The sequence below is a fragment of the Octodon degus genome, unplaced genomic scaffold (genome assembly GCF_000260255.1).
Source record: "Octodon degus isolate 3935 unplaced genomic scaffold, OctDeg1.0 scaffold00018, whole genome shotgun sequence".
Lineage (NCBI taxonomy): Eukaryota > Metazoa > Chordata > Mammalia > Rodentia > Octodontidae > Octodon > Octodon degus.
Window position 1 is genome coordinate 15,288,235 of NW_004524594.1, and position 11,760 is coordinate 15,299,994.

Below are 11,760 nucleotides of genomic sequence, written 5' to 3' on the forward strand. Positions count from 1 at the left end.
TTTGTTTTTTTTCAGAACCGGGGATTGAACTCAGGCCCTTGCGCTTGCCAGGGAAGTACTTATTCCACTGAGCTATCTCCCAGGCCCCATATGATTTGTTTTTAAAAAAATAACAAATAAGTTATAAGAAAGTCAAAACAGGAAAAAATCAGAGTAAAAATAAAATTTAAGCATTACCTGTTCCTTTCAAAAGACGCGCAGAATTCGACAATACAATTATCCAAACTATTCTGCGCACATACCCAAATATATCATTTTTGCTTCTTTCATTTGTCCTTTTCCTCGTCTCAGTTTTTCCTTCCCACTGAACAATTTCTTTCCCTTTCAAAGTACCTGTTATACCTTTCATATTTTCATTACTCGTTTCAAGTTCTCACATTAGAGAGAGAATACAATGTTTGCACAGGTGGGTCTGATTTATTTCACTTACTGACATAGTCTCTAGCTGCATCCATTTATCTACAAAAGCCTCAAATTTATCTATTTACTGAATAATACTCCATTGTGCGAAAATACCATATCTTTTTTATCCATTCCTCAGCTGATGGGCATTTGGGTTGCTTCCATAATTTAGTTATGACAAATGGCACTGCTATAAACATGGGTGTGCATATACCACTGTGGTATCATGATTTCAGTTATTTTGGAAAAAAATACTGAGGAGGGCAACAGCTGGCTTGAACGGGACCTCCAATCCTAGCTTTTGGAAGAATCTCCATACTGACTTTTGTAATGGTAGTACCAGCCTGCACTCCCACCAACAGTGGAGAAGCGTTCCTTTTCCCCCACAACCTCTGGAGATCTGTTTTATAACTTTTATTTTTGGTCTTTTTGAGATAAGATCTCACTATACAGCTCACACTGGCCTTGAATTTCTCAAACCCTCTGTTTGGAGGGTGAGGCTAGTATGAAGGCCACTAGCCTTCTCTCAGGCCCAAGAATGAACTGCACTCCCCCCGACCACAGAGGGCAGTACCTGCTTCTCTGTTTGCCCCAAATCCCTGCCTGGCTATCTCCTAGTCATCCTTCTGACAAAAGTGCAAATGTCACTTCCTCAGGAAGTGTGACCTAGTCTTTCTCCTCCTCTTCCTCCTCCTCCTCCTCATCCTCCTCCTCGTCCTCCTCCTCCTCGTCCTCCTCCTCCTCTTCCTCATCCTTCTCCTCATCCTCGTCCTCCTCCTTCTCCTCTTTCCTCATCAAAGAAAGGCCCCTCCTCCAGCACCCTGGCACCCTGGGCTTCCCCTTCACAGTACCATCGTGGACCATCGTGGACCCATCTCTAGGAGCAGCTGACCCTGTCATGATCCCCAGAAGAGATGAGCTCTATGAAGAGGCCTGCCATACACCTGCTGCTCAATAAATACCTTCTCCATGAATGCCACTAAGGAAAATCCATTTGGAAACCACAGACATCATTATGAAAACTGCATGGGACAGCGTGACTGTAGGGAAGCTGTCCTGGAGTCGTAAGCTCCATTGTATGCGTGCGATGGATACTCATTTTCATCTTCTGCTGCAGAACAAAGAAAACTACCAGTTTAGAAGAAAGACAAAATACAGCGTAGTTATAAAATCTAAGTCACAGTGAAAAAAAATTAACAGACATGGGAGTATACAGGGGCTGGGAATAGAGTAGAATTTCTGGAAAGGGTAAAAGGGAACATTATCCCTGGGGTGAGGGCCATGTGCTATATCTTACAGGAGTTTGGGTTACATGGGAAGTATACATTTGTTAAAATTCAGGAGTATATACTTAAGATTTCTGTCTTTCGTTGTAGGTAAAACACACACACACACACACACACACACACACACACACATACTGAACCCTAATGAATGGCACATGCACTTCAGTGTTGGGTGAAGAGTCCTGATACCTGCAACTTACTTTTAATACACTGAAAACTTGGGCTGGCAAGATAGCTCAGTGGTCTGAAGCACCTGCTTAGACAAGCTGAGGCAGCCACAGGAGACCAAGGTTCGATCCCCAGCACCACATGCCTCACCAGCCCTGCCATAAGGGCAGGCTGAGCTGGCAAAAAAAGAAGAGAAACACTGAAAAATAAGATGGCTTGACAGATGGCTAGAGGAATGGATAAATATATGAAAAGGAAATAAAATAAAATGTTAATTGTACCATATAGATAGTAAGCGTGTGAATCATAGTATAGTTCTTTTTACTCTTCTAGATGTTTGAAAAATCAAATAAAATGCTAAAGGTGGAGCCTTATGGTATAGCTGAAAAGATATTTACTTTGTATTCAGATCTATTTTCATGTCCCAACTCCATCACTCAACAATGCACCCTCAGGCAAGTAGGGTTCTTCAAAGTCCTCTCAATCTTAGCTTCCTCCAAGAAAAATGGACAAGAACTATCTAATGGTGTTGCCATGGGGATTAAACAAGATAAAAATCCTTGATCTGGTGACTAACACAATAGAAGCTTTTTAATAAATGCTAGTCCCCTTATTCAGAAGTCAACATAGCCATAAACTAGGACAAATCTTCACTAAGCCGTAAAAGAAGAATCTTGTGAAACATTTTCTCTTGCTGTATCTCTAGGGAAATTAAAAGGATAAATTAATTGTGCTATTTTTAATGGGTAAAGACACTGACCTGCTATCCATAGGACAGTTGGAACCTCACGACTAAGGAGAGGGACAGAGTTGCACTGTGGCACTGGCTCACTCCATCTCCCAGTGGCTAACTCCACCATTGGTGACAGCCGGCCAGAGTTAGCAATACAGTCACATCAGGAGAAAGGGTGAGGCACAGAGCTAGGATTGTGATTAGCACACAGAAGCCAAGCCCAGTATCCTTCCCAGATGTACGAGGCCAAAGAGTCAACCAGACAGGCCTTGAGATCTGCAAAGATGCCTGGCACACTGGCAGAGGAGGTGGTCGCAAGCCTGTCTTGGCTCTGAGCCTAATTCCATGAACTGAGAGATGGCGTCATGAGCAGAAATAAAAGCCTCCAATTGAGACTAATAGTGTGTTGGTCTCTAAACGGCATCTAGGAGGCCACCACGAGGGTGCTGCATCTCTGGTTTGCAAAGTAGAAGAAAAGAGCCTGCTCATGACAACACCTAATGAGTGTTGAGGCTGAGATCCAGACAGCAGGAAAAATTATACCTTTTGGGGTCAGAAAACAAAACCAATGCCAGTCCCTAAAAATCAGGTCTGGCATCTTAAAAATCTGTAAAAGGGTTAATTATATGTCACAAGTGAAACCTAGCAGTCAAAGGAAATTGCAATTTTTAAAAAGCATTTCTCTGTGCCTACTGGATTGCACATTTGGGGCTGCATGCTCCAAGCTAAATTAGAATCCTTCCACCCTCGCTATCTGCAAATCTTACTTCCTTTGACAATTACAAACTCCCCTAGTTGAGTGGGTTGCTAAGCCTAGACTTTGCACTCCACGGAGACTGGTTGCATTTCCTGTGTAAGCTGCCCTGCATCCGGCCCAGCTGAGTGTGGGACCAGAGCTGAGCAGGCCCAGTCACATCAGTGCTCCGCCCACTGGAGGCCCCCGTCCCCAACTCCCCTGATACCTTGATATCAGCCATAAATGAGCCAATGGGCATAAACCCAGCCATTTATCATCGTCTCCATTAAGAAAAGTTTACCAATATCTTAATCTGTTTTTTACTGCTATGAAGGAAGAGGTAAATTTTAGGAAGTTCACCCAGCACACTCTAAACTTAATCTTATTTAAAACTAATCCTTTGTTGAAGAAGGGGTCAGGCTAAGAAGCCACTTCTATATGATGTGCTCCTTCGCAGAGGTAGGGTAGAACTCTAAGTCCACTAGCCAGACTGACTCTCCTCCTAAGGCTGGGGAACCAGGACAGTAATGAGGCAGAGAGTCTCTAGCTACAGTGAGTACTGCAGTGAGTGAAAGCCCCCCACAAGGCTTAGTCACAGGAGAACCATGAAGCGATGGGGATTAGAGAAAGTCATTCTGCAGGGAGAGGTAGAAGGATAGAGCCAGACATGAGAAGGTAGACTGGGCCCATAACACACAAAGTTAATGGCCTCAGTGTCCTACTATCCTGGAACGTGGCACAAAGAAGCAGAATGAGGAATGTGGAATCAAAGTGCCCAGGTTCAAGTCTTGCCTTGGGGACTTAGCTCTGTCACACCAGATGAGTTACACTTAAATCAGTCCGTGCCTCTGTTTCCTCATCTGAAGCAAATGGGTTCATAATACAGCCTATTTTATAGCATCATGAGACTCAAATAAGCTAATATAAATAGTAACCACTTCAAAGTGTTAACCATTATTTCTAACAATTAATTGTGACATCCATATGGCCCAGTTATATTTCTTTCCTATCCTGAATGTCACAAAAGAGCGGACCCATTCACATCAGTCACATCCCTGGTAGTTCAGAGGCCCATACTTGAGCTAGTTTGTGTAGCGAGACTATTTGTTCCTGAATTAAAAAATAACAGGAAAAAAAAAAACCTCCAGGGACCATTAAGCAACCGCTTCCCATACTAAGGGTGGTGTAAGGTTCAAATAGGAAAGGAGACAAGAACACCAACAGCCATGAACTGTCACATCCAAACTCTGAGGCTGTTATCCTTGTACAGGAACATAAGTAAATGTATTACATTAGCCAAAAGAAACACTTGTTTAGGGGCCGACCAATTAGCTAAGCAGTTAAAGCGCCTATAAGCCAGTGCAGGGGCCAGGGTTACATCCCCAGGCCGGCTGTGCTGGCCCCGCCCCCAGGGTGCACTGAGACTGCAATTGAGACCGGGCATGGTGGCATGTGCCTGTAGTCCCAGCTCTTAGGAGGCTGTAAACAGGCGGCTCACTACAAGTCCAATCTAGTAGTGAGACCCTGAACATCCTGTAGACCCTTCCCTAAAATAAAAAAAATAAATAAAAAAGAAGAAGAAAGAAAGAAAGAAAGAAAGAAAGAAAGAAAGAAAGAAAAAGAAACACTAGCTTATTTTTTTTTCTAGACCTGCAACAGCGAATTGGCCAGCCCCTAAACAAGTGTTTCTTTTGGCTAATGTAATACATTTACTTATGTTCCTGTACAAGGATAACAGCCTCAGAGTTTGGATGTGACAGTTCATGGCTGTTGATGTTCTTGTCTCCTTTCCTATTTTTTTTCTAGGCCTCACCCCATTTGGTGCGGGGGGATTCAGTGTCTATAGGATTCACCATTTATTTCAGGGGGTTATCTCCAGTTTTTGTAAGTTAACAGAAAACTGCCAAGGACAGCTCTTGGTGCTGATTTTTGAACACACTTTCACCTGGCTTAATTATATTCAAAATAATGCTCCTATTCCAGCCCCTCCTATTCTCTTCTAGGCAGACTCATTACTTGATAATGAATTGTGGCGGTTTAGAAATTCTTTTTGCTCAGCTCTTTTCAAGAAGGATTTAGAAGCAGCACTATTAATTTCAACACCTTTTCCACCCAGACTTTGCATTTTTCTTCAACCTTCCTGGGCTTGCTTTTGACATGTGGTAAATAAAAAGACAAGCGACAGAAGAGTTGACATTCATTTCTAGGAACAGAGGTAAGAGCTATAGGTCTAGGAGTCCTAGTTTCATTCCAGGCAGTTAATTCCATATTTCACATGGAAAGAGTAAAGTTAGAAAGATTCTAGACTTTTCTATTTACTTTGCTGAAGAAGTACCAGATTTACTGCTACTACATAAATACCAAAGCTATTTTGTGTTTCTGATATCCAGCGGTTTTCTTTTAAGCTAAGAATAGATTGAACATATATAAAACAAAATATGAATCAAATTCCACCATCGTGGTTAGAACACATTAACAAAGCCTTGCTTGCGTGGATGGAAGGCAGGCGCAGCAGTGACCTTGGGCTCCACCCGGGGCAGCTCTGTGGCTCTATTTACCTCTACAGTAGCTGACTCAAACACGGTGCTCATTTCCACATTAGGTGGTGTTTAAAAGTGTCCACAGTTATCATTAAATATCTACAGAAGTATCTCTTTTTTTTTTTAATTTTATTTATTTATTTATGTGTGTGTGTGTGTGTGTGGCCAGCTCAGCCCACCGGGGGTGGGGCTGGCTGGCATGTGGTGCTGGGGGATTGAACCGCGGTCCCTGTGCTTTGCTAAGCTTGTTCTAAGTAGGTGGTTTAGACCACTGAGCCATCTCACCAGCCCAAGAAGTATCTCTTGAAGGAAGCCACAGAGTGAAGAAAATGGAAGGAACAGTTCAGGGATATGTTTTACCTCTAGGTTTGAATTTTTTTTTTTTTCTTGAGACGGGCGATTGCTCTGTGTATTCCAGACTGGCCTCAAATTCACAGAAATCCTCCTCCCTCGGCATTCTGAGCTCTGCTATTATAGGTGTGCACCACCACTCCTGGCTCCACTCTTTGTTTGACTCATAGTGGTCTTAAAACTGTTCGAGGAGGGCTGGCCAGATAGTTCAGCGGATTAAAGCACCTGCTAAGGCAGACGCAGGGGCCAGGGTCGATCCCCGGTCTGCTGGTCCCACCTCCAGGGTGCGCTGAGACAGCGATTGGGACTGGGTGTGGTGCCGCTGCACCTGTAATCCTCCCAGCACTGGGAGGCTGAAAAACAGGAGGCTTGCTATGAGTCCGATATGTGTAGTGAGACCCTGTAGGCTCTGTACTAAACACATTATTATTTATATTAATTTTATTGAGAAAGAAATAACATTGAGACAGTTTCAAGACAGGTTAGTAGGATAGTTACAATAATTACTACATTGCATATTAGCTTCATAGTAGTTATTCATAGTACAAGATGCAGATATGATATCTTGTCTAAACATTATTAGTACAAATCTTTCTTCTCATTGAACTAAGAGAAAGTAGTTGTATATCTATCCTATTTTGTATATAAAGATATATATTTTTTGGGGGGTGGAACTGGGGATTGAACTCAGGTCCTTGTGCATGCCAGGGAAGCGCTTATTCCACTGAGCCATCTCCCCAGCCCCTATACAGATATATATTTTTTTCACTACAAAATAGTCCATTTATTTCACCCTTTTTTGTTTACTTTTGTCAGAGACGGGTATGCCATTGCCGTTCAAATACTCTAGGTGCGTGAATTCAGCAAAGTAATCCAATATAGTCCAGCAGTCCATAATAAAACACATTAAAAGAAAAAAAAAAACTGTTCAAAGAGCTGGGGCGATAGCTCAGTGGACTAAGGGCCTGCTTGGGCAAGCACAGGGATGGGGGGGGGTTCAACCCCCAGCACCACATACCACACCGGCCCCACCCTCAGGTGTGCTGCGGGCCATGGAGACCCAGTATGGTGGTGCACACCTGTAATCCCTGCACAGGGGAGGCTGAGACAGGAGGATCACTATGAGTCTGAGCTGTGTAGTAAGACCCTGTATCCAATAAAATATAAAGCTTCAAAAAAAAATTAACCTAGCATAGAGAAAGCACCACAAGGCAGCATTAAGTGAAAAAAGCAAGGTGCTGGATATTACACCTGCTGTGTCTGGGAAATATAGTAAGCGACGCTATGTTTATGGATAGAAAAATTTGCATGCAAAGAGGTCTGGAGGACCCAACATACTTGTTTGACAGCATGATGCTAGGGAACAGCAACGGAGCCAGCAGGGCTTTCTGCCTTTTCCTGCATACACTTGTGTAGTGTTTGAATTTAATAAAGCATATGTTGCTTTTATAATATTTTAAAAGCCAGGAAGGATTGAAATTAAGCCAGTATTTATCTGGGCTTCATACTGGAATCATGACATCAAGCTTTGGGACAGCCCCTTGACTGGTTTTGCGGCTAGGGTAGCAGGGGTGAGACCCCACAATGACCCACCAAGGTAGTTGCATGGGTCTCAGAAACACGCATCCTGGAGGGCAAAGGATCATGGGAAGATCTGGAGAATCCCCTTTACAATGCGAAGACTGTGGCTCTTAAAAATAAAGTGACCTCTGCCTCCCACCCACTTTTCCCTCACCCCAAATTCTCTCCTTAGGTTTTGAACCAGACCTCTGCAGAGCCCATGGTAGTCCCAAGAATGAGGAAATCTACCAGAGGCACCTGATATGTTTTCCTTTAACTAAAGAAATCCTCAAATGATCTTCAGTCTCATGTGTAGGACCAGACTTCACAGGAGAGGTAACAGCAGTCCTACACACACGTCCATAAAACACAAGAGGAAACACTTCTCTATTGTTTTATAGACTATTACCATCCTTATATTAAAGCCATCCCAAGTTTTTCAGCAAAAAAAAGCTACAAACCAATAGAATCATGAATGTGGAACTTGAGAAATGTCTAACAAAAGTATTTTTTTTCAAAAACCAGAACAAGTATTTTTTTACTAACATATAAACACATAATTTGTTTAGGATGAAGAGAAACAACTTGGAATAGATCAGAATACACCTTCACAGTAATCATTCTTTTCATATACTTCAAATTTGTACTTAATGCCGTTCTCCTCCTGGACCTCAGAAAACACACCTGGGTATTTTGGGAGAAGCTTGTATTTCTTCAAATCAATTTCTGGAAAAAAATGTGTCACTTTCAAATTCCTGCATGATCCTTGTCACCAACAGTTTGACATGGCCTGGCCGATCTATGGCTTCCTTGTAAACGGCGCTGCCACCCATGACCCACACCAGGTCCACCTTGCTGGCTAATTCTGGTTGCTCAATAAGCTTCAGGGCGTCATCCAGACTTTGGGCAAGAAAGTGACCTCCTTGGGGAGGTCCCTTGAGCTCTCTACTGAGTACTATATTAACTCTGTCTTTCAAAGGTTGATTCTTCTCAGGAATGGAGAACCTGGTCTTCCTACCCGTTACCACCAGATTCTGTTTACCTTCCACTGAGGTGGTTGGAGTCATTCCTGAGCGGGGGCTAGGGCAAGTCCCCGTTCCTGCCGATACCCATGTTCTGCGACACGGTAACGATGCAGTTCGGGGGTCGCACCATGGCGCGGCTCGCTCCGAGCTGGCCCAGGACCCTGAACTCTGGGAGCTTGGCAAACAAAAGTATTAGGAAATCAGGCCCAGTCAGAATATGCACTAGGACTAAGCTGGACTTTACCGTAGGAACCCAAGTTGACTCAACATTCTAAACTGAACTAGGCTGTCTTTTTATAAAGTGGAAAAATTTTGTAATTATCTCAATAAACAGAGAAAATATTTGGCAAAATTCAATAAAAACTGTGGTTCAAGCCAACCAGAAATAGGAGGGAATGTCCTCAAAATGACAAAAGGGCTTCTACAAAACAATAACAAAAGGCATCTGTATATCTATCCTATTTTGTATATACAGATATATTTTTTTCACTACAAAATAGTCCATTTATATCACCCTTTTTTGTTTACTTTTGTCAGAGATGGGTATTCCATTGCCGTTCAAATACTCTAGGTGCGTGAATTCAGCAAAATAATCCAATATAGTCCAGTAGTCCATAATAAAACACATTAAAAGGAAAAAAAAAAAACTGTTCAAAGAGCTGGGGCGATAGCTCAGTGGACTAAGCGCCTGCTTGGGTAAGCACAGGGATGGGGGGGTTCAACCCCCAGCACCACATACCACACCGGCCCCACCCTCAGGTGTGCTGCAGGCCATGGAGACCCAGTATAGTGGTGCACACTTGTAATCCCTGCACAGGGGAGGCTGAGACAGGAGGATCACTATGAGTCTGAGCTGTGTAGTAAGACACTGTATCAAATAAATATACAAAGTTTTTTTACAGGCCTGACATGTACGCCTCAGGTGGTGGTACACACCTGTAATTCCAGTACTCAGGAGGCTGAGAGGCAGGAGGATCCCCAAGAGTTCGAGGCCATCCTGGAGCATACAGAGAGTTCAGGGCCAGCCTGAACTACAAAGTGAGATTTTTTTTTTCTCAAAAACAGAACAACCTAAATAAATAAACAAATTATAGCTAACTCATTTAATAGTGAAAGACTGAATGCTCTCCTGCAAAGTTGGGATCAAAGCAAGGATGCTCCCTATTTTCATTCCTTTTGAATAATATATTAGAAGTCCTAACTAGTGCAATAGAGAAATAAAAAGCATGGAGGTTTAAAATAAAGAAATAAGGAGTTTGATCCCCAGTACCGAATGCCGCGCTGACCCTGCCCTCGAGAGTCCAGGCGTGGTGGCGCAAGCCCATAATCCCAGCTCTGGGGAGGCTAAAAACTAGAGCATCACTATGAGTCCAAGCTATGTAGTGAGATCCTATAATGCATATAAATAAACCTATAAATACATATAAAAATAACTATAAATAAATAAATTTGTCTTAATAACAGATAACATGATACTGAAGTTTATATGGAAAATCATAAGATCTAGAATAGTCAAAACATTTTTTGCAAAAGAACAAAGAATATTCACACTACCTGATTTTAAGACTCACTTAAAAGCTAGCTCAGGGGCTGGAAAGGTAGCTGGGCAGTCTAAGCACCTGCCTGGCAGGTACAGGGACCTAGGTTCAATCCCCAGTACCACACACCATGCAGGCTGCATAGCAATACCCTGTACCTGATAAATACATGCATACATACATCATTCATACATACATACATACATACATACATATTTTTAAAAAGCCATTTCAATGGAATCCAAATCATACTGGGTATGATTTTACTTCTCTGGGGCCATGGAGCAAGGGCAGGAAACATGTTCAGTTGTCCCAACTAGGGAAGAAGGCTGCTACTGGCATCTTAGACAGAGGTAAGAAATACTGCTAAATATCCTATAATGCACAAAATAAGTGCCATACTGAAGAATGACCAAGCTAAAAATGTCAACAGTCCTGAGGTTAAGAGATCCTGAGCTAAAGAAAGTAAGACAATGTTGAACCAGCATAAAGGGAGAAGCCTAGGTCAATAAAACAGAACACAGTTTAGAAACAAACCCACACATACTCAGTGCCATGGTGTGTGAAGGGAGCATGGGCAATCTTTTCAATAAATGATGCTAGAACAATTAAGCAAGGTTGTGAGAAAATTCAATTCCAACTCCTATCCTGCATGATATATAAAAGTAACGCGAAATGGATCGTATATCTAAAAGTGAACACATAGAAAGCTTCCGGCTACCCTGCGCCGGTGAGACCTACTACTGGTCCCAGCCCAGGCGCAGCGTGGGTGAGACCCTCTTCCACCCCCTTGGGACACCCCCCGCCACTCCACAGCACCTCCCCCACCCCAACTGCCGAGTAGGAATTTCTGCTGCATTCCGGGAACCCCCAGACCCAGTCCTAGCCCAGGCCCGGTGAGTGTGTGAGAGAGCTGCCTCTCCCCTCTACTCCACCTTGTCCCCTCCAGGCTCAGCTCAGGCCTGGCATACAGGCCTGGGGTGAAATCCTGCAGAGAGTGTAGAGGATAGAACCACCCAGCTAGTCCAGGAGCAGAAAATCTTGCCAGGGGCACAACAGGTTCACCCCTAAGGGTAGCAGCAGGAAGGAGCTGAGCACAGCAGCCAGACCCAAGCCAGGCACAACTGAATAAATCCAAATTTTGTAGATCTGCACCTGAACTTCAGTACGTGCTAAGGTTATAACTACAACAAAGATCTACAACAAAGGTCAGAAGACAGTGCTACATAAAATGACGAGAAGGAACAAAATGCAACCTCAGAACCCAAGCCCACCCATAACAAGTGCAGAAGACACTAACACAGAACAAATTGGGAATCACACAGCTGAAAGGAATGAATCAACGGCTTCTGAAATAAAGAAACAGCTGCAGAAAGGTATAGAGGAACTCAGATTGGAAATAAAAAAAGAAATCCCTGAAT

The 11,760-nt window shown here is 43.2% G+C and overlaps 1 pseudogene; it reads right to left on the reverse strand.

Annotated features, from left to right (window-relative positions):
* Positions 1-8,494: 8,494 nt before the first annotated feature.
* Positions 8,495-8,931, reverse strand: LOC101576578 (annotated as a pseudogene).
* Positions 8,932-11,760: the final 2,829 nt, after the last annotated feature.